The following is a 26,851-nucleotide window of genomic DNA, read 5'->3' as shown; positions in this document are numbered from 1 at the left end:
CCTCTGGGGTACACTGCCAGCTACTGACCTCCAGCTAGCCTTAATACCACTGGCCACTAGCACCTGGGCCTTTAGTCAGTTTACAGTCCACCTCAATATCTGTTCATCCAATCCATACTTTTTCAGCTTCTCTATGAGGATCTTACAGGAAAGAGTGTCAAAAACCTTGTTAAAACCTAGGTAGCTCTACTGACCACCCACTGCTTTAAAATCATCTATCAAGACTCATTTTTTCATGTAAGGTTATCAGTTTAAGGTTATCAGACAGAAGGTCAAACATGACCTTCTGTCACAGCCCATGAATTTTTGCATGTCCAATTTGCTTAAATATTCCCTGACCTGATCCTCTTCCACAATGAGCACATTTTCCTCACACCAAGCATCTTCAGTACTTAAGATTTCTGAAGAATGGTTTTGCCAGTTAAAGCTAAGAGGAATTCAGAACCTCAGCTTTTTCCATGTCCTTTGTCACTAGGTTCCCTGCCTCTTTCAGCAGTGGGCCCACATTTTCCCTATTCTTCCTTTTATCACCTATGTACATATAGAAGTCTTTCTCACTGTCTTTTTATAACCCTGACCAGATTCCATTCAATCTGGGCTTTGTCCTCCTATTAGCATCTCTGCAGGCTCAAACACTGCCTCTATATTCCTCCAAGATCATCTGTCCCTGCTTCCACCTTTTGTTTGATTCCTTTTTGTTTCTGAGTTTGCTAAGGAGATCCTAGCTCGTCTATGAACTGCTTTTGATATTTTTGGCTGAATTCCTGCTTGTAGGTCTGGTCTGAGAACAATAAAATCTAAAACAGATAAAGTATTAATCAATTGGTCTTCTCAGCAGTGTAACCCATGGGAGACAAATCTAAAAAACTATGCATACGAAGATATTTTAATAATATTTAAGTAAAACATATACAAAATCAACATAGGCAGAAGGTAGACTCTATACTGGTAGTATCATCCTCGTTTTATTCTAAAGGCACTGTCAGTGGAAAAAAAAAAAAAAAAGAGTGCAGCAGCTGCACAAATTAGGGGAATTTAATGTAACTGTGAAACACTGTTGAAGGGCTGCCTTTTGTGTCTTCCAAAAGCCTTTATAATGGTATTTCTGTGAGTCACTTTTTTTCTGAGAATTGTAAAAAAGGTCTCTCCAAGGACTGGTAGGGTCCAACATGTGAAGCTTCAACAACTGCTGTATCACCCTTCTACCCAAACAGCTAAGAGCTTTCAAAAAGCACATACGGGAGAAAACTTTCTCTTTATTAGTAATTCACCTTTGCTTAAGTGCACAACTTATTGCTTTTCAGACTGCAGGTAGTTAGTTCAATTCCCAATAATGTGAGACTTTATGTACATTCAAGAAGTACTTAAACTAAAGCAACTGATTTAATGCTGCTGTCTGAATCATTAGTGTGCTAGCAGGGGACTCCCAAATCACTAGTTTAAGAACTGCTACTCAGTCGTTAAGGAATTTTTCAAAGTGCTGCACCAGCACTCAGGGAACTTCAAAGCATAAAGAACTTTTTCTGTACCCAGCAAGCTACTGACACTTCTCAATTACTGTGATATTTTACACATATTTTGCAAAAATGCGAGAACTGCACCATGTAAGAGAGAAATAAACTGCCAAGCCTTTGGTACTCATTGAGTATTTTTAATTATATGTTAAGTTTTGCAACAATTGCAGTTATCCAGATTATTATTCTGTCCTGAGCCCATTTTTTGCCCCCTCCTAAGGGATATGTAATATAGTAATAAAGCAATGAATTATCACCTCAGCCAGGCTACTAAGTCTGGTTTGTGAAGAATATTTGTACAAGAGGGGCACAGAACACAGCCAGTGATTGTCTTCTGGCAGAAAACACTTTCTTCATTTTACTACTTACTCTCTTAAAATCACATAGCAAACATAAATAAGCCAAACAAACTGTTTTCTGTTTACTGTTCACATCCACACACGTTTTATAACATGTACTCCCACACTACCTAGACAGCATGCTGATAATTTTTAGTGAAACTGTTGTGCTCTTAGCGTTCTTTCATTCCTGTAGGTAGCATGGGTTTAGCAGCCACCTTTACTAAAAATCTTACGCAAAATAAAATGATTTAAACTTCAGGAAAAGCATGACAAAAAAATTATCACCACCACCTGATGCATCGGACTTTCTCCCATCTAAAAAAATGATGCCTTCAAACAGGCATTTAAATTAATATTTAGGTTAGCTACTTACACCTCTTTCTAGTTCCAAATTTATTTGCCATTGTTGATGTCCAAAATGCCATTTTTACATAGCCTCCCTAAAATCCTTGTACACTCTGGAAGCTTGTGTTTTCTTCTCTGAAAAAAGAGCACACAACTTCCAAGCACAATAATTCCAAATAATTCTGCATGTATGATGACTGTAGAGAGAGAACATATTTAGTTATCTTTTTGAATTTGCGATCTGAGATGGAAGAAGTGCCATTTAGGATATCTCCTGTCTTTCTATTCATGTGGTCCTGAAAGACCACTAGCGGGTAGGAACAAAAATTAGGTTAGTTATTAAGCGCAACATGCTTGCTGAAGTTCTACTTCATTTTTTATGGAAGAATACAAATATTATAGGCTGAGAACTTGCCACTGTTTTGCTGTTTTATTTCATAAAGTGGAATAAAAACTTATTGGGAAAGACTACAGCAAAGCAGAGTAACTTTCATCTGCATGGTAAAGGGGATGCTTTTCATCTTAAGAACTGTAAAGAGAGTGAACACCATATGAAAACTAGTGACATATCATAAATACTCCTTTTACCCCAAAACTCTTAAAACTATCAAAAATAAAATGTCGACTAGAAAAAGTACATGAAAACTCAAAAAATATTGTGCATGTGTTAAAAAAAGTAAGATCAAAGTCTCGATTCATTCTGTTTTTACTAGGGATGTAGAACTCCCAGGTGTACATTACAGTAACCCCTGTGGGTTCACAAAACTTATCACCATAAAGACTTGATAGGACCAGTGTCTCAAAATTCTTATTGGTACTAAAACAATGGAAAATATCTGTGCAAATCTTAACCAAAAATAAATTCCATTGAATTTATCAGATTCCATTAATAATTAATTTTCTTGCCATTATAGCGTCTACATTTTGTATTGTGTTCATCTTAGTAAGGGACTTTTAAAATATAATCTTATTAAGTATCTGAATTTACTCATTACATTGTTATAATTATTAGCACATTCAGAGGGTTTGGAAAATAGAATCTGATAAGGGTTATATTTACACACACACTTTCAGTCTCCATGAAGTTATGAACAGATTGAAGATCAATTAATCTTTTAAAATTCAGATCTTTAAAATGTCTCAAGCAGCTAGTCATTTAGACCCTCCTTAGGGTCAGCAGAGGGAAACAGACATCTGTAATAGGTCAGACAAGTTGCTTACTTCTTTCCATCAAATATAAAAGCTACAGCCAGCATCTCCAGCAAAAATTAATTTTAGAGAAACATTCTATTCCTTGTACTGGACCCTGGACACCTTTTTAACTTGTGAAGCTTAAGTTCTTGCTTTTTCTCCTAGGAACTTCAGAACAATGTTACACCTACAGCTCTGGTATTCTGTATTGCCTCACAACACATGAGAAGACTCCAGAACTGAATAGCTGAGGCATATTCTCTCTGATGTGTTTTACCGCAGCTGAAGGTCTTGGAAGGCAAACCATACACAGACAAATTACTCTCCCAATGTCACATATCTTTCCCTGCCTCTAAATAACACTAATTCCTAGAGGTTTTCATTATGTACTGATCCCTACTTCTTCAATCATTCTCTCTCTAGCATTATATTTTGTTATTTGGTTTTTTTTTTACAAAACACGTCATTCTAAAAATTTTGCATGCATACTTAGAAGGTCTTTCAGAAGAAAAAGTAGGTCACCTGCCCATTATTTAAGATGGAAATACAAATTGGCTACAGCACACCAATTCTGTAGGCCTGTTTTCTTTAAAAATTACATGGTCTGTCCAGTGAAAGCACAGGAGGCTATTTGATAGCCGTACATTAGCAGTCATCACTAAAAACACAGCATGAACAAGTTGTTTCACAGAGAAAAAACATCTAAATTATTCTTCCTACAGATTTGTGTTTGTTCTTCTTTTTATGACAATGGCATCAGCTCCCCAACATCCCTTCTAAACAAAAGACTGCACATGCTGTGCCTGCAGCTATTTGTGCACTGAAAGGGTATTTAGAAAAACTACTGACTGGCTGATTAGCTGCTACAAACAGAGTGTGTGATGCTCAGGTCCTGTCCTGTCTGTCTTCCCCTCAAGGGAACAGCAGTGCTGCTCCCACATTCAACCCCTTAACCGGTTTCCCCACAAACCAAGGGCAAACAGAATGACCTTCGAGATTCCCTTACTTTCATCTTCACTACCTACTGGCAAACCAATTCAGGAGGGACTGGAAATAGAAGCAAGCAGCCTTGCTAAACCACATTTAGAAAGGAAAGCAGGCCAAGAGCAACTTAAGCATGCAGTCAAAATGTGGATGAAGGATTAATTTTACACAAAGTAGTAAAACAGTCGTTATAAATTGTAGGACAATACACACTGATGGACTATAATAGCTATGCAGGTTCTGTTCTGCCACTCTGCCACGATAGTGTTGATTGACTGAGCTCAGTACAGCACTGTGCATGAGAACTAGTTACAAAATTGTTCTTCACACTATGCTTGCCATATGTGCAGGCCTTTTGCTTAAATAAGCTATATGAGGTGTCAGAACAATTTTAGCACACTTGAAAACAGAATGCAAATTCAGAGCCTACGACTGCTTCCATATGACCATATGGCCATAACCATGGAATATATAGGGAGTCAATGCGATAGGTAGTCTGAAATATTTCCCAGCAGTCTAATATCAGTTTAAAAAATAAACTATATGATTTGTCACTTGAATTATAATGAGATAGTATCTTTTTAATGAAATGACACATGAATAACACAATAAATCAGTACAATGTCTTACATAACAGGCAAAAATCTAAAAAAACAAGTAAAGATCTAACTTGTTCAAAGAAAATCTAATAAATCACAAAAATTTAAAAGAAAAAAAAATCTATTTTTCTACTTTAGAACTCATCACAATTTTTCTTAAGTCATCTATTAAAATTTTTTTCCCCATCACCAGCTTTAGCTCGATTTTATTCCATCATAAACATTTTAAGCAAAATAAATTATTTCAAATAATGTAAGATAAATTTTGTGGAACAGCATTCTCATTTTATAATTCAATGTACAAGGTAAAAAAAATATATCAATTAGTAGCTGAAAAGACTTTTTTCACTTGAATGATTTCTAAATGCTTGTCTGTCTTTATTTCATCCAATATCAAGTGCACACCCTTAAATAACTACAGCTTTACCTGGTCTGACTTCTTCAATAATAAATACATGTCACTTTTTGTTAATTTTCTTTTCTAGTAGTAAAATATTTTTTTAATATATTTGATCCATCCTTGTGGAAAAATGGATAAAAATATTAAAAAGATGGAGTTGGAAAGTTAATTTTTTCATTAAAATTAATAAAGAAAGAAACTATGTTAATACTATTCAGTAATATGTTAATTTATCTGGAAATGATAGTTATCATCACAGCCTTACAATAATAAAAGTGAACATAAAGAACTGGCTGAGGCGATGGTTGAAGTAAAACAGAAATCTAGGAAGAAAAATCTTGAAAAGAACATCAGAATTAAACATGTATAAATGCAAAAAATACATTTTCAAGACATTAGAAACTTTGTCTTAGAAAACAACCCACTTATCTTTATAAATAAAAAAATACTATTTTTGAGATCAATACAAATATTTTCATGTAAAGTAATGAAATAAATTCCAATTTATTATCAGTATCATTTGTAGATTGTGTCACCATAACACCCCACTGAAATGTTAAAAAAATTACATGCAATTATCAATGCACTGGTTTATTTCCTTTAAGGGTTTATCCTATTAATAACAATAAAAATTACTCTTCACAGCCACTGACTAATCAGCTTGTTGCAAAAAGTAGTAAGAACATAGATTTCATTTCTTTGTGATGACAACAGTCTTATTCTGGAAAAATATGGCAGCTCTGCATTTGCGTGCACCTGGTCTCTTCCTGAAAAGGGAAATTTCTCTAAACTTTTTCCAAATTTTTGTCATTAGACCAAAAGTGAAATATTGACTTATTTTCTCCTCCTTCGAGTTTACAGCTCTTCCAAAAGATAGCTGTTTACCTCCCTAGACTGATTAATCAATTCACTGAACCAAACAAAACATCCTAGGTAGCCTTCTGATGCCATAACAAAAAAAAAAAAAAAAAAAAAAAGAAGCTTGCCAAACAGTTTTGATCTTAGCTTTATTAGCTAAGCAATTTTTCTCTTCCAGTTCCAAACACACTTATATCAACTTGCTCTATGTCAATATTGCAGTATCCCTCAAACTTCAGATGTTTCTTGGTCAAAGATAATTATCTCCTCTTTAGGGAGGAATATTTCATACACCATTATCTCACAACCCTAAAATAAATAAGGAATTCAGAGTGGTGAAGTGAAAATTAGGCAAAAGAAGGAGCACAGCTATTAACAATGACTGAAGATCAAAAAACAAACCACCAAAAACAAACCCACAAATAAATCTACTCACTTGTATCTTGGAGCCAATCCAGAAAATTTAGAGTAGCTTTTCCCAAGAGACAAACTGTAAGGATAATGAATGCAATTAAACCATCTTATTATCCACCCAAGTACTCCATTTTCTAAGATGTGATACACATGTGCATGTTCAAGTGTAGATTGAACTTCAAATCTATGGCTTAGGTAAATAACAGCATCCAAGGTGTGAAAGGCACACCCTCAATTATGCTACAAATGACACACAGCTGGCAATAGGATTAGCAACAGCTGCAACTAAACTGGTACAGAACATGATTTTAGTTTATCTTCCAGATGAATCATCCTTACAGTTTAACCAGCTGCTATAGTTAGATTCTTTGTTTTGGACTACACAGCACCTAAATCTCAGTTTCTAAGATATTCAGTAAAGAGTGTGTGTTCCTGTATGCTTGTCTAAAATTTGTAAACATTAAATACAGCGATAATTTAGTGAATAAAGCCAGAGTATTAACTTCAATAGCTTGCATTCTACACTCTGTAGTCTCATGAGGGAAGCGTTAATGATTGCAGTTAGTGAATGATTGGAACTCTAGTGACATTGTGGCCTTTGAAAAAGACATGTACAACATTCTCATCAATACCTATGATTCATCTGATTATATGTAAGGCTGAGTCAGAGCAATACTAATGGATTACTTTCCTTGGATCATTACTTAGTAGAAAAGTAGTCTGCTGGGCAAAATGCTTTTTTTAAAAAAAAATTTCTTCACTAGAAGGCACAATTAAAAAATCCAAATACAACCAGACCCCAAAAATTTGTGAAAATATTGAATGGAATAGAAGCAAACCCCTCCTTTCTCCTCAATAACAGCAAAATTTGCTCTTGCTTTGCTCAGTTCTGATCACTTTTAAATTTACTAACCTATCACTGAAGAACATTTGTATTTATATTTTCACATTGTATTCCCAATTTTGAGACAAAGGAGGGGAGAAGCCCCATAACCGTAAGATTTGGTAAGTATGTCTATTCTTAGCTTCCAATTAACAGGTTTCACTGGCAGTTTTCAGCTCGTCAGCTGCTTGACTAAACATAGAAGTAGTTTGTACACACAGCTGATTATTGTTACTCTAAAACTCCTCAGACACAAGACTTTGATGTGTGAAAATTCCCCATGCAGTTTTATGTAACAAATACTGGCTATTGCACAATTAAATCAATCCACAATTTTAGCTTTGACTAATTTATTTATCCTCTTAGGAAACTAAGAAATAGACAAACAATCATATGTAGGTTACTGAAATTCTTTGTACCTAAGATGGATTGTTTGGTTTGTTTTTTTTTTTAAATATAGCCTCAAACCAGTTTTTGGAACTATGACTTCAAATTTTTAATACCTGTATTCAATTTGAAGCTTTGTTTAACGTGACCTCTACTTACCTAAGAAAATTCTTACCCTTCCAGCCAAAATCTCAAGGTTTGAAGAAATAACATGTGCTTGTCATTGTTACTTGATCCAAAATGTATATCTTACATTTGTGTAATTACAGTGTCATAAATTTTTCTCCAGTTATAAAAATTGCATAACTTCTGAAACACTGCATTATAGAACTATATTTTTTATGTCACAATTTCTTACATAAATTCAAAAATACTGAGTCTACATCTTCATGCCAATTTTAAAACTAGTATAGTCTTTCTTGTTCATCATAGCTATTTTCACCAATAGCTATTTCAATAAACAGCCAAAACCTCATCCAGCAAGCAGAAAGTTAATACAGAATTCTGCCAGAATCCAGTGCATCTCCAGAGCAAGAGACACTCCTGAACTACACTCTTTGATACTCTCTATGTGAGATGAAAGGGAGGAGATGTTGTAGCAGCTGTTTTTGCTGTCACATGGGACACTGGGGCTGGAAAAGGCATGACAAGGAGAATGTGACAGTGTACCAGCATTGCTCCCTCCAAAGCTGTCTCATCTGGGCCACCCACGGGACCTCAGCCTCATATGCACTTCAGTCTTACACCCAAGCTCTTAGGGTTAAGAGATCCACAAATCCTCCAGGGACTCCAGGGTTGATGTCTTTTGCCCTAGTGTCCCTGGATTTCAAGGTTTTGTGACTCTCTGAAACCCAGCCCTAGTGCATTTTAAATTACAGGTTTATATGGCTGCTAGACAATCTTTGAAATAATCTCGACAAAAATTTAAAATATAAAATATAAAACTAAGAAAAAAACCCAACACAACCCATTTTATGAACGTAAATTAATTCCCTGTCAAGTACATTAATAAAGTATCTTCTTTACACATTCACAGGTATTTGAAGACAAGAAGAATGTGAAATAAATTTTACTCCTATAGTCAAGCGTGACTTGCCTTCTCCTAATCTTCATGTGACTCTCACTTGACTGTTCATCACACCCAAAGATTTTTTCTAAGTATTTTAGGGACTGAAATATTAAACCTGTTAAAAGCAACTTATGAACCACAACAGGATTAGAGAATTTATCATTTGATTAGGAGCAATTCCAAAGAATTTCTTTAGGTATTACTTCAAGTTTTAATTAATTCTAAATTTACCACCTGTAGAGTTTTTGAATATGCCCTAAGCAATCTGTTCAATTCATTAGTCCTTATTTCTTGTCAAGTAGCTGTTTGCCTATTGCAGCTGCTTCATTTTCTGAAGGCAGTGACACAGAAGTCCTTTTAAATCAACAGTGTTATACCACACAAGCTTCTCTGTAACAAGCATTCCTTCACCTACATTTTTATCTAATTACAAAAAGCAACCAACTATTACTGGAAAGTGATGTGCTACAGTTAAACTTTACTATGTTCATAGAACAGAATGGCATGGATTTCAAAAGGTTCCAATTTCTTCTTGTGAAAGAAATGCTACTATTGAAAGAGAAGGAAAGGTCTTTATTAAAAAAATCCACAAAACTGCCAAATTGAAACAAAAAGATACCTAACAATGCCAAGACCAAGACTTTGAATAAGTTTATAGTTCAGTTATGTAAACAGGAAAAAAAAAAAAAAAAGGTTGCCATGCATGACCCTCCTCAACCAGTGAGTTTTTTTACAGTTCATATACAGTCTGATAGTCTAGAAATTTCTGAGAAAAGAGCAAAAATCATGAAAATAGAATGTAAAGCTTTCCACTTCCTCCTAGATGTAAAGTTTCAGACATGATTATTCAAACATATCTCAATATTTAAGTGTATGTATAAAGCAACATGTGACTGAAATTAAATCCTTTGCTGAAATGATAAATCTTCTCTTAAACTGATACATATTATTTTGATACACAACAAACTGTGTCTTGAAATCCAGTCTTTTAAGATCTCCATATGCAAAGCTGTTGGTTTTAATGACAAAACAGAAATATATATCAGCAGAGCATCAAGTCAATAATTACATTGCTTGTTGTGATACATAAGCTGAAATTCTGCAGAAATGAGCTGGGTACACAAAAGCAGAGAGAAAAACTCAGACCATTAAGCAGAAACCAGCTACTCCAATGAAGGTCATTCTTCACTTTCTTCTTCTGATATGAACTGAACAAAAACCTATTGAATATCTAGAATTGTTTTAAGCCACATTTTAGTAATTATTTGGAAGAGAAGTAAAAATGTGTAGTTTTCACTGTTTATAAAGGAATAACATATTATTCTACCTGAGCACAACCTGACAGTACTCTCACTGGTCAATTTGCAGTGTCCTTCTACTGTGCTCACAGTCAGTTTTCATCTTAGGTACAGCTTCTTTTAGAAGGGACTTTATTTTTTTTGTTCAAAGACACATTACCTTAAAGAAAAAATGGAGTATATCAACAAAGAAAGAAAAGGGTAAAAATGCCTCTATACAAAATGCTGATGATCTTTGACCAGTTTTTTTTTTTAGAATAATCTCTTAAGTGTTGTCCAATGTGTCCATTGCATTTGAACTCAAAAAAGAGCCCAGAAAAGCTAGGAACATATTAATGGAATTGCAAGGACTTTTCACATGAGAAAACTATGGGAACTTAAGAAAATTAAGGCCATGAAGAAAATTATTGCTCTCCAGAAATTTTTTAATTGTTACAGATTTGGGACAGCAGAAAAACTATTCAAAGTAAAAGAAATTAAAGATAGTTAAAGGTAACTTAAAAAATAGATTTAAAAACTGCCAATCTCTCACAAACAGAATCTTCAAGAATTCTACATGGACAGTTCCTGGCCAGCAGCCATAGTCCTTAATGTCAGGTGTCTCACCATAACAGGACACTTCAAGTAATCTCCTGGCTAGAAACACCACTTGGACACCTACAAACAACCTGTCAAGTGTTCTTGATTAAACTGACATATTCCCACATCCACCTGAAGCCACATCTAGTTCAAACATGAGTACTGACTTCACATGATTTTGGCCAAGTGCTCTCACAGTGTCGCTCACCCATTGGCCCCTTGCCTGAGTCAATACAGTAACAATGAAGCACTCTTTTCCTCTGCATCCCTTCCCTCTCTTCCCACTGGCCTTGGCACACAGGCTTTGCTGCATGCTGCCTCCAGCTCCACAAACACCCGCCGTGCCTTGCTGTGCATGAAGTGCACTGGGATAACTGTGAAGTGCACTGGGATAACTGTGGAATTTACCCAGTGTGCTGAAGGAGAGCCCTTAGGCCTCCCTGAGGGTGCCCACAAGAGCTCTGGACACAGATCCGCAGAAAGGAGGAAAGAAAGATGGGTGTTTGAACCACCTTCAGAAAGAGCAATCCATGAAACCTGTGGGCTCATGCATATCAATTTCATCCCTGGAGAAAATCACAAAGGGAGTCTTCTTGGTCTGCAGTCCTTCCTCAGCCTTGCAGTGAGCCTTGGGAAACAAAAGGGCAGGGCAAGGGTGATGAGGACATCACGTGAAGGGGCAGATTCTTGGAAATTTTGTATTTATCTCATTTTAACTGAATATACAGAATGGAACCACAAGTTTTAGCATTATCATAACTGGATTAATAATAATCTTATTGTCAGATTAAAAATTAGACTACAGCGCTTAACAAGACTGTCTCCAATCGATGGGAATTGAAGCAAGCTAATCAGAAACTTGGATGCAACAAATTGGTAACAATTTTATACTTATCATTTTCACGTCTCACACAATTGTCTTCTTACAGAGATAAAAAAATAATTAAACTAAGTAATAACATGACAATACTGAAATAATTTATCTATATCTGATAACTCCTCCTTTTGTCTTATATTACTTTCCTATATCAATGCTATTCTAATGAGGACCCTTTCCTTCTGATAAGCTAAGGACATATTTGATTTGTTATAGCTTGAAATAAGCAAATAATTTAAATACTTCTAAAATGTTGATCATTACTAACTGTCTTATCATACAGTCACTCCTGGATATTTGCTCCTGTGCTGCTCCAATCACTTAGGGAATTAAAAATGTGCTTATATTGGGAGATGGAAAATATCAAGGTTTGTTTTCAAAACTGGGTTACATAGGGGATACTGCTAATAAGCTGAATGGCAGAAGCTGACGCCAAAGCTTGAAAATTGGGTAGGGGCATCCAAACATTGTAAAATTCAGAAATCATCAGGGCAAGGTGATGCCAAGGGCCGCTTCGTGACAGAGGCAAGAAATTCTCAGTGAGGTGAGCGCATTTGCAGGAACTTTGTGACCATGAGTGAACTATATTCCATCATGGAAGGAAATAAAATCCCACACAGACTAATTTTTTTAGTTGTAACCAAAACCAAAAACCAGAAACCAAACACATGCAAAGCAAAAAAAATCTAGGAAAAAGTATGATGTGGCCACAACTCAAATACTGTAAGTATGTACACATATATACTATATATACTGTCAATTTTCATTTCATCTGTTATTATATTTTAAGAAGTCTAGTATCAGAGCTCACTGAGATCAAACTTTTTATCTGGCATCTGCTACATCTTGTTTAGTTTAGCTCACAACTGCATATAAGCACAAAATCTTTTTTTTTTTTTTTTTTGCATTCAGAAACAATAAGACTACTATATAAAAGTCAATTTTTTTCTCGATAAATGTCATCATTTTTCACTGGGGGAGATTCCTGTATCTTCACACTAATTAAAAAAACCTAAACTAACTCAGCAATATCTAACAGCAAAAACACCAAACACATTGCTTCAAATGAAATTATGAAAACGCTCATGAATATTTCAGGCAAATTTCAGTGTCAAGGGATAAAAGTTCATAAAATTTCACAGCCTGAAGACATGATTAACTTTTAGAAATAGCTCCTCTTTACTAAAACACAAGAGATTAACTCAGTGCTGCAGAGTAAGGAACTTTAATGTGAGAACTGGGCTGTTCAAATTACAGGATGGCACCCCTTTGAGATCACTAACAAAGGCAGTTGAAGCCAAAGGATGTGTCATGTCAGTAGTTAATCCTTCACTAACAGCAATTATTGAAAGTCCCTACTGAGGATACAGGATTTCCTCCCTCAGTCCCCATCTCTACAGAGAGAAACTCAGATGTAAAGCAGGTGTTTATCTGAGATCCTCTGACACTACTTTTAAAATTTAAGAGGAAAAAATATTTAAGCAACAGAAAACCATCACACCAAGCCAACACTGAGCCTTAGGTTTGCAAGGCAGTATTAAAGGTTATCATCTTCAAATATAATTTGTAATGGTTGTGAACCATATGAACAGGGACACAATGAAGTTGCTACAGCCTGCTTTTTTTGACAGCAAACACAGCAGTCCCTTGAAATAATAACATGATAAGGAATTTGGCTGCTATGAACTCAGAAAATCAGACATTTTCATAGTGGAATAAAATTTGCTGGTTTCCTAGTATGGATTTTAAACAAACAAATAAACCGTAAAAAAACCCCAAAGTGAAAACCAGCTAATATTTTTTACACATTCTACTCAATGAAACTCCATGTATCTAAACAGCGTCAGAACTTGCACATCATAATGATTCTTTTTCTATTTGAAATTGGCCTCTCATTAGAAACTTCAATAAATCTGCAACTAAAGAAATGATCAGTGCTCCTGAAAAACTATGACTCTTTCACATCTCTTGAGCTAGGTAGTTTATTTTATTATATGCATGTGTAGGCACAAGATTTAAAAGCAGTTTGGGTTGCAATGTTGATTTGTTCCTCCCCATCCTAATAGAAATATATTTCTCTATTTAAATGCTACATGATTTCATTTCTTCATGGAGATACTTTTTTCCTTCCTGAGATATTCCTTTAACTGATTTAAATAGTTGGGTTCTGAAGTGTAGAATTTTCCTCTGCCTTTACTATGTCTTTGAAATGTACAAAGCTAAATTGAGCAAATCCAGAAATACTTTCTTTTTTTCTGCTTTTGAGGTATATATTATATAAAGGGAGATTGTATTATTGATTGGAACAGATGGCAGTTAATTTTGCCTCTTTAATGTGTTAATATTTTATTACAATTATAAAGTGTGATTTTCTCACTAACTCTTTCAAAGGGAACAAGTCTTTATATTAGGCACAGATATTCAAAATTTCTAGTAGAAAACAGCAATAAATTTATCTATAAAACTATTAAAATTTTTTTTAAAGTTTTGCAGGAAATTATCTGTGATACAGTTACTTCTACAACCAAATGCAACTTTTAGAAAATAAGTGCAAACTTTATTTATTTAGAGGGGTTGTTTTCAGTAAAATTAATGAAAAAAAACTTTTCAATATTTTTTTTCTGCAGCATTCCATGACAATTTTAGTTTTACTCCTTGTTGTGATACCTCGGGAATATATTTGAATGTACTAATGGAGTTAGTTAACAATGAATGCATGCAGTGTTGGGAATTAATCTTTAAAATATCATATCCTGTTTGAAGTGTCATCAGTAATAGGTTCTTTTATGACTAATGGTATTCCCATTACTCTCCATTTATGGTTTCATTGAAATAGTCATCTTTGGGTTGTTTTCTGTAATGGAAAACAAAAGTGCTTATTACATATTATCTGCTTCAGAGAAGAGTCATTCTCTGATATGAGCTAGTTCAGATGAAAGTTCTTTTTTTTGTAGTGATTTCATTTTAGGATAATTTAGTACTAGTTTTTTTTTTTGAGAATATTCAATCAACAACTCTTCTTATTCATGTCAAAATATAACTTCAGGAATAAAAAGTAAAAGGTAAAGAGCACCTGAAAGGCAGGAAAAAAAAGAACCTGATTGATGAAAACAGCATCCACAGAGTGACATTGCATTCAATGGCACATTTCTGATGTTTTAAAAATTGGAAGGTGAAGCACAGCTCAGTTGTGGTGCTGCTCTGCTTGTAAGAAGCTCTTTTTTCCAACACACTGACTCACATTCCACAAAAACACCAATCCAACATGCAGTGCCAGTACGTAAGACATGAAGTCACAACTCACATTTCACTGACCTTAGGTATTTTTTGAGCCTGTGCCAAGATGATTTTCAACCTAAATTGATAGGAAGCCAAAGATCCTGATGTGAGGTGGACAGAAAGTTTTCATTTTACTACTTATCAACTATTATTCTGTGACAGCAATTATGTGCTGTATATAATGGATCCTTTTACATACATTTTGAAAGTTATTTACAGTTGAATATTAATATAAAAAGATCTTGTTTTGACTGGGAAAACCCCCAAAACATACTGTGTTAAAACTAATCTTTTATCTTTCTTTGGACCACATGCTCATTTAAGTGTCTTTCCATTTAAAAAATATGATAATCTGTCCTCAAAGCAATAAAATCAGGAATTGTTCCAATTCTTTTCTGCTGTTGTTGCTATGTCTAACTAGAATCACAATCTAAATATAATAAAAGCTATGATGATACATTCCAGCAACACAGAACCCAGCACCGATCTGTGAAACAGTCAGTGAAGAGTAGATGAACACTGGCATCAGCAAGAGGTCCTAAAGATTTTTTTGATAAATTCATCCCTGAACTGACTAGATGAATTTATATGCTTTCCTTGTGTGAGTCTATAAGCTCTCCAAACTCGTTTTTATTCATCTACTATGATTCAATATTCAAGAAAGGCCTTTGGAGAAAAAAAAAAAAAACCAAACACTAATTGTAACAGAAAGACTAGGTACTAGAGCTATTTTATATGCTTCATTTGAAATTCAGAGTAGGATAGTGTTGCACACATGCACACACATACACACATTGTTCTTCCACGAAAATGTTTCCTTGTGCAGAGCAACGTACCATGCTGGACAGGCTGAACTGCATTCCTGCTCTTCACAAAGAGAGCAGATAACTCAAGAATTGGGGTAGGTGTCCTGTTGCCCCATGAAACTCACTGTGAAATAAAACTAACCACATCATCAACAGGGGGAATTTAACCTAAAATGCGTGTGCCAGACCCTTAGGGATGTGTCCACATATTCTGGATTTATTTACTCCCTGCAGGAGCAAGTATACAGCATACAATTATTTGTGGCTAAGGCAATGTAATTGTGCAAGTACTCATTTAAAGACAAAAAAGCTCTTTTTTTTCTCTTCGGTATGAAACCTTAAATGAAAGAATATAGATGGATTCACTTTCATTTAGATTTCTTGCATCTGTTTTCACCAAAGCTTACTTTGAGATGTAAGACCTTCTTTCCAGCAGACTCATTTTCATTCAGTAACACCTTTCCAACCATACAGCCCAGAAGTTATGTAATACTCTACCAATTTTCCTTCCTTTTTTCATACTCATTAAACCTTCATTCCTTAGAAATACTTATCTAAAAGCAAAAGCAAGTATATAAAAATTTTGGAAGGTGCTCATGGGACACATATTTATGTCAAGAACTAGATACATACTAGATACATATTTATGTCAAGAACTAGATTCTCTTAGATTATGAGAATCTAAGATCCTAAGTTGTATACTTGTTATGAAACTATTCCCTTATTGATTAAAAGATTTTTCAACCTCAGAAAATTTATTTATTTATGCCTCTGTTTTATTAAGTATGAAATCATTCTAAATAACTGTGATATTATAAGACAGATCCTAAACCAGATATATATCAAATTCTGGAATTTATAAAACGTATTAGAGAATATTTCAAGAACAGATCAGTCTCATACTGGGTTTATCCAAGTTACCAAGCTGCAACTGGAAGCACTGAAACAGTGAAGCTACTCCAGAAGATACAGATTAAATCTGAAATTGCTGACACAGGTCTCATTCCAACAAGGTATTTAGGAGGCCAAAAGTGCAAATGTGTTCAACTTCACAAGTGCAACACTATCAGTGACTATTAATGTGATAGACCTTATTCATAGAAACCTATGAACTACAGAAGTTGTGACAATGTATGAGGACGATCCCTTTGTCCATGTTCTTATATTCCATAATCACTAGCTACTTGTCACTGCCAGAGATATGGTGATTGCCCACATGTGATAGTTTGACAGTGTCTGGCAAATCTTATGTTGTATACAAAATCTTATGTTGTATTACTACTCCTGTGCTTTTGTCATGCCATGCCAATTTCTTACAAATGTTATTCAGCAAAATTACAGCCTCATATACTTTTAGTTTCTTAAATGGGAGACCATCACAGAAACACTTAGATATAAACCAGTTTAGCTCCTCCCCAGGTTAATAAGTTTGTAAGTCTCCAGTGTTTCAGAGATCTCCAAAGGAATCTCATTACACAAGACAGACATGCCCAAACCATGTTTTAACTTTGGAGAAAAGGGCACATTTACAGGGGATCAGACTATGACTCGGTCAAGGAATATATTTGGGTTTTTTTCCTGAAAATCTTTTCAGTGCTCATCAGCGACATTGAAAAGTTTATCATAATCCAACTTTATAAAACTAGGATTACCAGTCCATAAAAATTGTCAGTCTTAGATGTTCTGTGATCGGTATGTATCCTCATTATTAAAGTAACCAAAGTTTCCAGAATAAAGGCACAGATTTTGTCAGCAGAACAGACAAGTTAATATTAATGCTGAAATACTCAATCTATGTACTTTGCAACAGACATCCAAAGATGCTGCTAAAATGTTCCATTATAGAGAGAAAATAGCTATACTATTTGCAGTTACCAGTCTATACTATCAGAGCAGTCAACAGCTAAAATTGAATTAGATTTGACAATCAGGATTTCAACTGCAAATTCATTTTGTGTAATTAATGTAATTAACAGTCTGAAACACAGAGAACAATGTATTAGCACCATGAACATATTGTTTGCTCAGATGAAGCGTTTTCACAGTGCTGTTTAATTGCTGTAACTTTTGCTTCAGATACACTACAATTACTATATCGAGTTACTGACAGAGCAGAGAGAGGAAAATATGTCTAGATTACTGTCATTTTTTTAAAGGACAAAAACTTAATTAACAGTATAAAAACTCTGTGCTCAATAGTGTGAAGAGCTACACACAAAGGTTGAGCATGTACATCTAAACCACTCCTATTTCAACATGGAAATAACAAAGCTTGATTACTGTTGGCAAGCAACATGCAACATTCAATATATACAGAATATTACCACTTGTAGAGAGTAAAGCCTCACAGAGTGGCAAAGATAATCACCCTGTTGGAGAAAGAACATTTCCTAAAAGTTCTTTTAAGAGATTTATGATTCAGGAAAATTGAATGAGAACGCTAATACATTGTATAAAACTGATTACAAAGGCACACTAAAAGTTGTTGCCACCTCATTGCTAGTCAGCATCAACTCCCAGAAGTGTGCTTACTTAAAAATTTAATGCAATGTCTAAAGAAAAAAATTCTATCTCTCTGCAACACATTCTTTTTTGTTTCATCAAGAAAGGAACATGAAGTGGTAGCTAAATTATATGAAGAAATTGAGTAAGACTTTCTTCCACAAAGGTCTTCAGCAAACTTTCAAAATACTGTGTTTGTTATCACAGTATCATTTACTCCACAAATCATCACTGGGAATAAGTGTCAGTCACTGCCACAAAGCACTAAACTTCTACAGTTCAAGCTGAAGAAGGTATCTCTGGAGATCCAGGATTTTATCATGAGAAAGGGCCAGGAGACAACATGATCAAATGCAATTAATTAGCTCTGACTAAAACACAGCTTTGTTTGCTAGGCAAAGGTCATGAACAGTATTGGCAGCCTGTCAGAAAAAAAAGGAAATTGCAAAACTGAATGGAAAGCTTTTCTCCTGAAAGAGCAATCTCCAGTATTGCTATTTCAGTGGTTCCTAAAAAGCGTAAGTGCTTTTTCCAAAGATGGATAAAAACCAACATTTATGTCAAAAAAGGTTTCCTTTTTTTTCCTTCCCACTTCTTCTCTTTAATTACCTTGGCTGGTGTAGAAAATAGCAAAAGATGATAGCAAAAATCCAGCAAATCAAATCCATTAAATACACAAATACCTTTTTTTTTTTTTTTTTACAAGGAGCTGTGAACATTCTAGGTATTTTTCATTAAATTTCAGAGAATATACAAGCTTTTATTCTAAATCCAAGTGCACTGTAGAAAGTAAGAGTATCTTCAGCCTAGATTACATGGAGATTCTTTCAGAATTTCAGGGATCTGTGTTGCATTGAAAGCGTAATTCTGTGAGTTTGACAGTCTAAGTAGCTAGCAAACTGTGTCAACAGTAACTCAAGACAGCACTGACATGTTTAAACATGACACCATTATTTGCATGAAACCCTTAATTTCACAGTATTTCCCTTTCTAGAAGTAAACCTGCATACTACTAGAACACACCATCACTCTGCATCAGCCTTCTGGATGGCCTCCATTGGCTTCAACTTCCATTTGTATGAACAGGAAACTGAAATTAGTTATACAAGCAGCTATATTCCTACAGCTCAACAGAGTGTACCCTGGTGGCCTCGACTGATAACTCAGCCCCCAGCACTGTGCAAAATCTGTCCTCATTTCATGCAGCAGGAACCCACACTTAGCAGGCTGCACTGGAGCAACTTACAGCTACATCGCAGTTTTCTTTCAATAGTTACTCGTTATCACAGCCTTCCATGCTACTGATGTGTTTCTCTCAGTGCAGAGATCCTTCCTGTGTGCCCAACTAGTTCTGCATTATGTTGATGTTGATGATGATGATGATGATGATTTCAACTGTCCAAATCTCTGATCTCTGTTCTGATGGTGTTATGATCCAAATATTAAAGTTCTTTAGAAATACCTCTACCCGAATTAAGGTACAAACGAGACCATATGCCAATCAATAGTATGGGTTTTATTTGATAGAAAATATGAGAGAGAGAGGGAAGAAAAGAGAGAAAAAGAGAAGTAAGAAAAGAGGTGGGGGGGACAGAAAGAGGGAAAGAGAAAATATCACCATCCATGGATCCCAACGATGTCGCGTTGATCCTCTCCAGCCGGTCTTCTCGGTGGTGGTGGTCCCCCCAAAAGCACAGAATGCCATGGGTTAATATACACTCAGGCCAGGGGCAATGTCCAGGCATGTCCCCCCGGGGGAGGGGGCAGCCTCTAGCTGCAGACTCTGCTTGCATCACCTGCACTCCTGTGGTGCCAGGCCTAGCACTCTGGGGGGTCTGTGATGGATTGTGACTCCCCCTCAGCTGCCTCTCACGTGAAAGTCCCGTGGATGTGGCCTGTGGGGTTGGGGGTTCCACAGCTGGGCCAGTCTGTGTAAACCTGGCTTCTGTGAGCTGTGCTCTCCCCCACCCCAAACTCAGCCAGGGATGATTCTCAGCACAGCTGGTGGCTTTGGCCTTTGTGTATGCATACCTTTCCCTCAGCTTGAGATGATTGAACAATAGGTTTCCCTTTATCTAATCTCAGCAGTTTGACTCAGTCCAAAGTCCCAGTCAGGTATCTTCAGGGAGGCTTCTTTGATTGTAGCTTCTTTATACACTTTTTGTTATAATGAGCAAAACTTTATATCAATGTTTGAGGCATGAACTATTTCAGTCTCTGACAGATGGTAAATTTCACTTAGAAATTAATGTTTGCTGGTCTGAATGAACAGGTCAGAAGAGAACATTTGAAAGTTACTTTGAACTACATGGATTAAAAAAAAAAACAAAAAACAAGGAACAGTTCAGGTGAGGCAAGATAGCAAGACAATGATATAAAATGTTTGAAACGTGGAAGACAGTTAGTTTTAAAAGCTGATCATGGACTGCAGAAAGCAAAAACTCAATAAAAAAAAATTAATTCAGTAACTTAAAACCAACAACTACCAAACTATTTTTAATTTTCCAGAAAGAATGGGGGTTTACAACAACAGCCAAATGAAATACCATACAGGAATTGGAAACAGTGAAACACTAAATTGGTTTTCCCCAATGTTGTCAGAAGCTGATTTTCATCTCTTCATTTTGCTGATAAAGAAAGGGTAGAAATACCTATTGTTTTCCACCCACAGCTTGGAAAACAAGGCAATTTGAGACTCTGAACTCAGTGATTTTTCTTCCTATCACAAATGATCTATAAGTTTCATTACTCTATGATCTTTGATTCCTCAGGCAGAAGTTCTGTTACACAAAATCAGCTTCCTAGAAACTGAAACAAAACCAGACATGCACGGAATTCCAAGCAAATAAAAACATCTCAATAGAAAGCCTGACTGCATTTTTTTCTACTTATCTGAGCTCTGCCTGTAGAGCTGCTACCCATTGTCAGCTTGCCAGCAGGTGCTATATTCATACAATTTGCTCATTCTCAAGTGCAAGTACTTTCCTCAAGAGCAAAACAAAACAAAACTCAAGCAAAAAACCCCCAACTCTCCACAGTGAAGAACCAAGAAATCCAAACACTTCCGTCTGGCAATATAAGCCATTTTCTTTTCACTGGCTGTTGTTCTGGAAGCTGGTTTTCATGCTCCCTGTGCGCTTGTTTTCTTGCTGTGCTGGAGGACAGGCACAATGACGTAACTTAATGCAGATGAAGCTAAAAAGAATTTAAAGTATTTGTTCTCATTATTGATGTGTTATCATAAAAAAATTGGAAATGTTTAAGAACTTGAGCTGTTTATTACCAGTGACTTATTTCACTGTGGCCTCATTCACACGTCGTAGTCATGATTAGTAGTTAATTTATTTTCTTTGCTCTCTTGGGATACATGAAAGAATTAAGTAGTTAGAAACACATAGATGGGTAAGTGTAGAACACTGTCTAGTGACAGCAGAATCACAGGTAAGCAGTGATTGCTCCTACACTGGTTTTGTTTCCATAGTTTTTGTCAGGTATACTGTGCAAGTCAGAGAAAAATTCCTTTTAAAGAAAAGTATGAGAAGGCAAAAAATATTGAGGATGAAGTGTTCTCAGTAATTCAGAGTATAATTTTAGACATATTTCCGTTATACAATGGAAAACCCTCCACGTAGCGAGAGCAATTTTGCTAGACAGGAAAACCACTCAAAGTAGGCATATTATAGGCTGTGGTGGAGTTTTTTGTTCTGTTTAAAGTACAGTATATTGCAACATAAAACAGTTCATGACCACAGGAAACAACTAGTATATCTAGTACACTCATTGGCCATATCCTGAAATAGCTCTAAAGTTCCAGACTTTTGTTTCAAAAAGGGAAAATAAGACACAAAACAAAGAAAAAGATTGAGATTCTGAACTTTTTATTTGTAATAAGCACAAAAGTGAATCAACTCCAGAAATGAACAGGGTTTGAGGCAGTAAAGTGTCCTGCAAGGGACTCTGATTTCAAACAGTTGCCTGCCTGTTTTGGAATGCCAAATTCAATAGGCATTTCCATACTTCTGGGAATTTCTTAATCACTGGAACATAAAATTATGTCTTTTTCCTGATTATATAATTATTATAATGCTATACAAAATCAAAAGGCCAGAAGCAAGAACACTTTGATAGAAAGAGCACACAGTATGAAAACAAGAATATGAAAAACAAAATTGATGAAAAGTTGAAAAAAACCTGAGGTTTTAATCCTCATTCTCTCTGACTCAGAGTACCAAACTTGAAACTGTCTCTGAGATTCCTGCCTTAATTACTGACTAGTTTTGTGTGTGTGTGTAATTTCCAGCTACAACCTGAAAAAGTATTTCCAACAAATGCATTATCTTTCTGCTTTTTCATACTTTCAAATACCTTTTCCCATCAACTTATTTTATCTGCCTTTTCCCAAATTTTCCTACTGAAGAAAGGGGGAAAGGAGGAAAAAGTAAAAGAACCCAAAAACCACACCTGTTAGCTGTAATCTAAACAAAAAACTGTTTTTGAAGACAAAATTTAAATAAGACTTCTGCAATAAATTACAAATTTTAATTCCAAATATCCAAATACTTATCTGAAAAGTTTAAGAAACTTCCCCAATCAACCAAGTTTCAAATTACTTCAACATTGCATTATATTGAACAGCTGTATCTGTACTGCAGAAATACCAATGTAGAAATAAATTGTGACTATATTACATTTTCTTTCTACTGATACATAGAAAAGAAAAAGGCATCTGGACACAGAAGTAAATTAGAATTCTGTCCCTTTATTCAGTTTGATCATGTATTCTACACAGGACTTAATATCAAATCTAGAGTTACCTTCTTATTTTAGCAGAAGGTTAAATCAACTGAACTAATGTTTTAGTACTTATTTGAAGGTGGCATTCTCCTGGTCCTCCTTGTAATCACTTGAGAAGTTTTCCTTTTAACCCTATTATTTTCATGTTTTCACAAGGCAGTAAAGATCTTATTAATCAGTCAGAACAATATACAATTATGACACCAATTCCAGCCCTCTAATTAAAAAAAAAGAAATTGCTTTTCTGTCTATCAAAAGCTCCATGATCACTTTATTCAGTCTTGACATGTTCACTGTGAATATACTGCTCTTTTTTTACTATACTATAAGAATTCCCAACAAAATCTTTTCATAATTGCAAAAAAAATGTTTTAAAGTCTTACATTCATATTTCAAATTATAATTATTTGAAGCTCTGAGCAAAATCCTTTGAAATCTAATAAAGTAGACACTTATGCTATTATTATCATGAACCAAAAGAAAATATTAGTTTTTTTGAGTTTACTAAAATGCAGTTATGCAAAGAAGATACTGGAATAATATTGCATTGTGATATTGTAAAGCACATGCATTATTCAATTTACATCTGGAAAATTAATTCAGAACATAGCACACTCTCAGAGATATCTGATAAAATAGTAAAGGTAGCATTTCCAAATGTTCACACACATGAACAATTTTCCTTGAGCAAATGGCCTGTATGTATGCCTGTTGTGGGCAGTTCATGGTCCACAGAGACACAGTAACCTTTTGTAAAGTGAGAGCAGAGATGAGCAAAACCAAGTCCAGCTGCAGGCAATTGGGCAGGGCAGGGCTGGGCCATGAGGGAAAGAGCAAATGGACAAGTTAATCTGGAAACACCATAAGGCCAACATATCTAGCCCTTTGGAAGAGCAGACAAATCTCACAGCAGTGAAAAGCTGTTGGTAGAGATGTTTCACCAGAAGACAGACAGGTACACACTGAACATCAGAGATAAACACACAGATATTAAATTTCTTCAAATTTTTAAAAGTTTTTTTTTTGTCTACCACCCCATTACTTAATGAAAGAGGACAAGAGGCATGAAAAACAAGTTAAATATGAAGTGATGTCAAATGCAGTGGTGGAAACCAGAAGGAATGAGACTTTTCACAAATTTTCAACTGAAGTAGCAATAGGATTGAAGAAGACCACATTTTCATTCATAAATGGGTAGTATATATCAAAATATCTATTCTGTGACTATTCAGAGTGGCTTTGAGTATCCTGTTTCCAGCTATAAGAACTGCAATCAAGCCTTTTGTACTCAATACTACCAGACAGTCCCTACACTTCACATATTTGCACATAAAAAAATACCCCGGGGTGCCTCAAAAGCTAGAGAGTGTTAAATTGTATCTATTAAACTCCTTATGTCCTCTCCAATGCAAACTCCACAATTAAACAAAATGAAATAATCAGGTGCTCTGTACACCTTTAAGTTAGATAAATTAATGATGGTCAGGGAGCAAATCCTTCCAAAACAATTTTTTTTAAATTAAAAACAGAGACATATTTGGTAAATGTATCTCTTTGGCTTGTAATCAGGTGTGAACCTCAAATTCACATCAATCTAATGTTCACAAAGTCATCCATTCAGGTAATTTACAACCGTATGACATGATGTAAATGCCAAATCTTTTTGAATTTCAGTATCAGACAAACTTCAAAACAAGAACAATATGATGCAGAATTCTTAAATTACGAAGTATATACTCCAATACTTTTTTGCTTCCTGTTTGTTGAAATCTCATTGCTAGCCTTCCTGTTGTGACAGTCAAATTGTCAGTTACTGAGCAAAAACCAGCTAATTCTCTTTAAAATACAATTAGCCTTTGCAAACGTGTAAGACTAGGGCAAGCAAAAACTGCTATCAGATGAGCAGAGTCTGGTTTAAGGGGCATTTTCTATTCTGTTTATAAGAACATCAATCTATTAATAAACCACCAGAGGAACAACCCATTGCAGATAAGATATCATCTAGTTCGCTCAGTAGTAATGCTAACTCTAACACTTATTTCCATAATTTCCATAAAAGCTGGGATGTGAGACATGCAATATTGGAAAGATCAATAATGCATATAGTAATGTGAAAATTAATAATACAGGATGCTTTCAGAAGGTAATGGTTGGGAGGAGCCCATAATGCATCCAACAGCCATACAGAGTTCTACAGCTATAATCTCTTCCAGATACCAGTGATGCATGAATTTATCACTCCACACTAAGACTGGCAGAGCTTTTTTGCTTTAACTCATACATGTTCTCATTGTAATATCTCTTAGAAATTTACTAAGTGTTATTACCTGTGACAGTGTCTCACCCAGATGAATTTACATGCTGGCTAATGAAATATTTTCATTCACTTGAAATATGAAATATTTATCGGAAAATACTCTGTCAATAAAGTATAAAAAAGGAGGGTTGCTTTGTGGAACATTTTTTTGGTAATGACCCTCTGGCATGACCTTCTGAAACATGGCTACAAACTCTAATGAAACCCACAGCATTTAATATTTCAGTAATAACTACAAAAGTAAATTTTTTCCTAATTTTAGAAGTCAGGGAAAAAAAAAAAAAAAAAAAAGAGAAGCCAATTACTCCATTGCCAAAAGAGTCTCTGGGCAAGTACCTCTTAATGAATAAATATAACTTCTAATATGTGAAATATATTTTAAGATACCCTCATCTGCAAAGTATAATCATTGTGTGGGGGTATATCTCATTATTTTGTGGCATTCAGTGCTTTCAAAATGAAATATCTCCTGCAAATCTGTAACTGTTTTGGCAGGTGGGGAAAAATGATTGAAAACTTTGGTTACACAACCTTCAAGATCAAATGATGAATTATCTCTTTTGTACTTCCATCTATTGTGCCTTATAGAAATTGAGCAATTAACTGTAAGCAAATATTCATTATAGTTCTCTGGTAATTTATATATGGAGTAATTTCTCGCAAAGTCAAACATATCAGTTTGATATTTTGATCATAAATCTTATTCATATTCTGTGCTTTCATTGCTCTCTTGAAATTTTTAAGCTATATTTTAACATAAAATAGCCTCTAATATTTTGATACATTTGCAGGAAGTATCAGTGAAGTGAAAGAAAAGTATTCTCTTTTTCAGACAAATCCATCATATTTTTTGTAACTAAAAGAGGTGCTAACATTCTTTTAGTAATACACAAAGCCATTTTTCTCACATCCAGCACCACCAGAAGGTATGTCTTTCATAGGTGAATGTTAGCAAACAAAACTAGTTGTTTTCCACCTTACTCAAACAATCTGTGGATCTGTGATCATGGATCACACTGTTGTATGGTTTAATTGTGCCTGCAGAAGGTATCTTATTTTCCACATTTTCACAGTTGTTAGAAACAACTACAGCTTTCACCATTTCTCAGCTTTAAAGACACACCAGATTTTTTTTATTACCTAATGCCACCTTAGATTTCACAATGCTGACTTCTAGACAAAGCACAGAAAAAGCCTTATGGAAGCTATCATCTTCTTAACTGATGCATGCACAGTCTTCCCCCCTGCTTTTGTTATAGTTTGTTTCGGGTTTTTTTTTTCTTTTTCTTTTAAAGCAAAATTCCTCATTGTTACATTTTAGGTAATAAAAGTAGATGAAAGATAGAGAAAACAGATGGAAAGGAAGATGAGGGAGGAATGGTTCACATGGAAATGCAACTTAACCAACTAAAAG

At 35.1% G+C, this 26,851-nt stretch overlaps 1 protein-coding gene across 3 annotated transcripts in view; it reads right to left on the bottom strand.

Moving 5' to 3' along the window:
* Nucleotides 1-26,851, bottom strand: part of CDH18 (cadherin 18) — a 501,292-nt gene that overhangs the window by 306,034 nt on the left and 168,407 nt on the right. The window contains exon 1 of one of the 3 annotated variants that reach the window (XM_085052106.1): nucleotides 6,669-6,725. The exons of the other annotated variants lie outside the window; for them this stretch is intronic. The gene's annotated coding sequence lies outside the window, so the exon portion shown is untranslated. Of the gene's footprint in view, nucleotides 1-6,668; nucleotides 6,726-26,851 lie in introns of those variants that run through there. 3 annotated transcript variants of the gene reach the window in all.

Source organism: Lichenostomus cassidix, chromosome 2 (genome assembly GCF_008360975.1).
Source record: "Lichenostomus cassidix isolate B80296 chromosome 2, HeHo_3.0, whole genome shotgun sequence".
NCBI lineage: Eukaryota > Metazoa > Chordata > Aves > Passeriformes > Meliphagidae > Lichenostomus > Lichenostomus cassidix.
This window is presented reverse-complemented; position numbering and strand designations above follow the sequence as displayed.